At 42.9% G+C, this 5,331-nt stretch overlaps 1 long non-coding RNA gene across 1 annotated transcript; it reads right to left on the bottom strand.

Annotated features, from left to right (window-relative positions):
* Nucleotides 1-11: 11 nt before the first annotated feature.
* Nucleotides 12-4,777, bottom strand: LOC121815765. The gene is made up of 3 exons (XR_006055339.1): nucleotides 4,062-4,777; nucleotides 2,288-2,877; nucleotides 12-520 (listed from the first exon to the last, which is right to left on the bottom strand). It is a non-coding gene; the product is annotated as an uncharacterized LOC121815765 (long non-coding RNA).
* Nucleotides 4,778-5,331: the final 554 nt, after the last annotated feature.

Raw genomic sequence — 5,331 nt, 5'->3', positions numbered from 1 at the left:
TTTCTTGTGATTCTTATTTGAACAAAACTTTATTAACGAAAAAACATGAAACCTGATGTTCAGTGTTTCACGTTTTTACACATTTGTCTAACAATGAAAGACCCCCGCTCGATCGAGACACGAATCTGCCACATCTAACAGGGTTCACCTGCGAGGCATCAGCTGCGAGGCATCAGCTGCGAGGCATCAGCTGCGAGGCGAGGCATCAGCTGCGAGGCATCAGCTGCGAGGCATCAGCTGCGAGGCATCAGCTGCGAGGCGAGTAACAGTAGGTTAGCTGAAAGCAGGCGATGGGGAGCAAGAACAGGAGCGGCGTGCGAGTGTTGGGTAGTTTGAGCGGTGGAGCTGGACCAGGTGAAGCGTGAGCGACAATGATGGAGGCTGGAGACAGTGTCTGAATTAAAAGCTCCACGTTGCTGAGCAACAGAACAGCTTCGTGATGTTTCCAAGTCTGGACGAACGTCGAGGTGTGACTTTCAAAATTCAGGTTGTTTGGCAAGTCTGACTTTTTCTGCTGTTCCTGAAAATAAACAAACATCTGAATCACACTTGATGCTCTTTGTTTATTCATGTATATATTATATTAGGGGTGCAACGATATTCGTATCGATATTGAACCGTTCGATACAGTGCTTTCGGTTCGGTACGCATATGTATCGAACAATACAACATTTGTAATTTATTTTATCAACTTTCCTTCTGACGATGCTGTCTGTGTGGAGCGCTCAGTGAATCTGTGTTCGACTACTCCGCCTAGGCTGCACTGTCGAGCGCAGATCCACTGAGCGCTCAACACAGACAGCATCGTCAGAAGGAAGAGCGCAGGGCAAGCTAGCGAGACAGAAGTTAAGCTCTCCTTGCAACATGGACCTCCCCCACCTCATTCAGATCTGGCGTTTGGAATTATTTTGGTTTTCATGTGACGTATGACCCTGAAGGTAAGCGAGTCATGGACTAAAGTAAAACAGTATGTTGGATGTGCCATGCAATGCTCAATTACATTGGTGTGAACTAGTGTGTTAGCGCAGTTAGCTCGTTAACGTGTTGGCCGTCTAGCCCCATGCACGGGGCGATCGGCGGTAGCTCGTTAACGGAGATTTGCCGTGTTGTGGCGTTAAGGTCATTTCAACGAGATTAACCTGAAAGCACTAGTGGGAACACAACGAATATGACTGCACATTTACGCCGACATCATCCTAGTGCAAAGACAAAAACAACAAGCATGCTACTAACTTTAGCCGAGTCATTTAGACAGCTGTTAGCACATGATTCTCCTTATGCTGCTGAGAATATAGCCCAGAAGAAGCGGATAGTATAGCTTTTATTTTGGAAAGAGACATTTCTCTGTAATAAACTCTCTTTTCCAAAGATGAGTGATTCCTCAATCAGATACAGGGCTCGCAATATCGCTAGCCCGACGTCCCGGAGGCTAGCGATTTTTTCAGTCGGGCTACCAAAATCTATCTCTTCCCTGCCCGTCGGGCTATTGTAGAAAAATATATGTCAATGCTTTTGCATTCTTTCAGAAATGTAGCTGGGTAATTATGTCATTGGCATCGGTGAGCCACTGTCAATATGTGACATATTGAAATCGCGTTTGAATTTGCGCTTGTTTTTTTGCTTTCACTTTGCAATCGTGCGAACTGTGTATAGAGAGCGACAGCACTGATCTGTGAGTGATGATAATTTGTGCACCAATTCCTCTGACATCGTCTTATTAATCGTTAGCTTACTATGCAAACATGACAAGTGAAATCTCCCGCAGCTTAAACATGTGAGAGGTTGATCGCGCAGAGAATCGCTGAGCTTATGTGAGTGCGTGTGTAAAAGCAGCAGGATTTATATTTTAGTTCTGCTGAGCCAAATAAGACAGGTCAGGGTGAAGAAGTGACAGCCAAAGAAAAGCTTACCACAAAACGGAGAAGTTATGACAAATCAGACTATAAGGCAAAAAGAAAGTGCAGCTTTATGGTTTCATGGACAAAAGAATTTCTGTGGCTGCAATATGACGAGCTAAATAACCAGGGCTGCACATAAGTGGTCCGCAGGTGCGCATTCGCTGTCAAAATAAAAAACACGCACAAGGGTTAGGGTTAAATTTAAAAACTGTACTTTTGAGTTAAAATATATATTTATAATTTTAATAAATGACAAATTAAAAAGGCATGAACATTTTTTTGTATCGAAAAAATATCGAACCGTGACACCAAAGTATCGAACCGAACCGTGAATTTTGTGTATCGTTGCACCCCTAATGTTTATAAGTTAATCAGAGTGTTTTTAATACCTCGCTCAGTCGTGGATGTTCATTGGAGAGTACAAGTCGCCTGAAACAAAGAACAGTTCAGCCGTTAAAGTCTGATCTCAGGTCTGTTTGACACAGCGTCCACACACCAGAATGACCACGGGCTGTGTTTCATCTGAACCACACGGTTAAACCATCTGACGCGTCTAGAGACCAGTTGGCATCTGGTTGCTGGAGATTGCTGGCTGTCACTGGGTGAGAATCGGTTGCAAACAGATTCATGCTTTTTCACCAAAAACCTCCTTGTGATTGCTTCGGTCACTGGCAGGTTGCTGTTGTCGTGTAGTTTGCATGCAGGAAGCTGATTTATCTGAAAATAGCTGCACTAAGTGAAAATTCGAAACAGTACTTTGAAGTATTGTTTCAAAGTAAAACCTGAATTCTGCAGGAGTCACAATAAGTCTGGGAGCAGCTTGTGTGAATGAAGCTGCTTCTGTCAATGACAAATAAGGTCAGCAGAGATAATAACTTCCTGTTCTCACAGGACTCACAGGATATAGAAATGGCCTCTGAATAAACCTCCTGAAGCTCCTCTTCTCTTCCTGCTGAGACCTGCCGGTGATGATTTTCCACTTCAGGTGCAGAGACGAGAACAGAAAAAAAATCAGGTAAATATAAAAGTTATGAGTTGTTGAAGACAAACAGCAGCAATTACAGAAAGTTTGAGCTAAAGTAGAAAATGAGCAAACACTGAGCAAACTGTTTGTTTTTAACCTTTTCTGGAGGAAAACTACAGACTGTATATAAAAGATGGATGTTTCCACTGTGACATCACCCACTGGTTTCTGACTGGTTTTAATCGTCAGCATCAGTCTTTCGGCTTTAACCGTGCTGGTTTTTGGAAACAGAAGTGACCATGTTTGGGCGAGAAGGTGGAGTGTTAGCTTAGGGTAGCAAGCTTGATGTCAGGCTGCATGCATTAACTGTGTGGATAGCCACTGATACCTGCTAATTACTGCCAGGGCAGCTTTGCATGATTCACAGTGGAAAATAATCCTCCTTTATCCCATACTGGGCATTGGTGAAGCCCTTCAGTCGATCTCTCTGACAGCATAAAAGATGGACGTAGCTCCCGAGTATGAAAGTGTCTGAAACATGGATTCTTTCTAATTGCCACCAGGGGGCGATACATGTATTTGGAAAAAGACTTAAATTCCTAAAGCAGACTACAGGAAAATGATCCTTTGCCTCACCAACTGTGATGAGTTTATGGGCTCAGTCGCTCCTACTGAGACAGACGTTGAGTCCTTTAAATTTCTGATCATATGCAGACTAGATTATCCATTTAAATAGTTGTTTTGGCCTCTTTCAGCTTTATTTGATAGACACGGTGAATAAAGGACAGGAAAGCGTGGACCAGAGTGGGACCTGGGCTGGCTGCTGTCAGCTGTATGGTATGTAGTCGCCCGCTCAACACACTGAGCCAGTAGCGGTTTTAGATACGGGCGACACGGGCGGTTGCCCGGGGCGGCATCGTGGTGGGGGCGGCATCACGGGCATCGGCAAAAAGAAAAATGCTCGTACTCATGCTGCCCCGACGTCAGTGAAACATCGTTAGTATGTCACTGATATTTTCACTGAAGTAAATATATTAGTAAAACGCTCCCTAGACTAATGTGACAAAACAAACAAATATAATCATGTAATAAAGAATGAATAATAAACATAAAAAAGAAAAGGTGCAAAAATGAAGACCGTTGATAAAGTAATTAACCACATTATTAAAAGGCAGCTTTGTTTCTCGGGCAGAACTCACAGGAGGCGGGTTCGTGCACGGTGACCACTGAGTAAACCATCTGCTGCTCTCGTTCAGCTGGACAGGCTGAGACCCGCTGACGATGATTTTCCGCTTCAGATACAAACACAGAGAGCAGAACAGAAGACAGAAGGTTTATTTATATAGCGCCAAATCACAACAACGGATGGCTCAATGAGTTTTATATTGTAAGGTAAAATATTGTACCAATAATACAAACAGGTGCCAGAGCAGCTTTGCATAATTCATAGTCCAAAATAATCCTTCTGTATCTCACACTGGGCCTCAGTCATCCTCCGTGGACGATCCATCGTCCAGTTTGCATTTCTGTTTGAGCGTTCTGATAAAAAACTATGAAACCTTTAATAATCGGTGACTCGTTTGAAGTTTGTGATATTTTATATAGTCACGATTTGACTGGACTTTTACTGCGTTTTGACATCAGGTGGTTCATTTTTTAAATATTTGGGCCTTGAGATTGTGATTTTATAAACTTCTGAATAATCTTTCTAATACATTGTCAGGGGCTGCGTCTGTGTCCCAGCATTTTTTGAGTTATTTTGGTGTTTTGATTGTTTATTATATAGAGAGATAATGTTAGCTTATGTTTCATCTCTGTGTTTATGAGTCTTTTCCTTTGTTCTGTGTTCGTCTGTCTTGTCCTCTTTGTTTAACATCTAGTGATTCCTGTGCGCTCGTCTCCTTTATCTGTTCCCGTGTGTCCTCTTGTTTTTGTTTTATTATTTTCCATCAGAGCTTTTAATGTTTGATGCTGAGTTTGTGCTCACCTCTTCGTTTCCTTTGTTTTTATTGTTCTTATTCTCACACACATCTTTATTATTCACACTATTTTCAATATCAACAGATCATCCTCGCGAGGTCACATGATCACAGCCTGCACTTCCGCTAATGTCCGCTAACAGCACAGGTGTGCCTGTGTGATGCTCACATGGCTGCAGGCTGATAACCATGTTAGAGCTGCTGATAACAAAGAGAAGATTAAAGTTGATATTACAGATCTGAGTCGTTCATTTTGAGTATTTTGCTGTTTTTTCCTGCTTTAAATGTCCTTTAAAAGTCTGAACCAGGAGGCGTTTGTCTGCGTCCAACACATGTCCAGCAGGGGGCGCCAGAGATCGATTTAAACACCGGGCTCAGAGCGCTCAGTGGAAACGGTCGGAGGTCTCTCTCACTTTGTTTTCCGTCATGCGTCTGAGCGTCAGTGTTAATAACAATAATGTGTTTGATCAGAGCTGCAGCAGCACTGAAA

Source organism: Haplochromis burtoni, unplaced genomic scaffold, assembly GCF_018398535.1.
Source record: "Haplochromis burtoni strain Fernald_Lab_line unplaced genomic scaffold, NCSU_Asbu1 Contig_295, whole genome shotgun sequence".
NCBI lineage: Eukaryota > Metazoa > Chordata > Actinopteri > Cichliformes > Cichlidae > Haplochromis > Haplochromis burtoni.
This window is presented reverse-complemented; position numbering and strand designations above follow the sequence as displayed.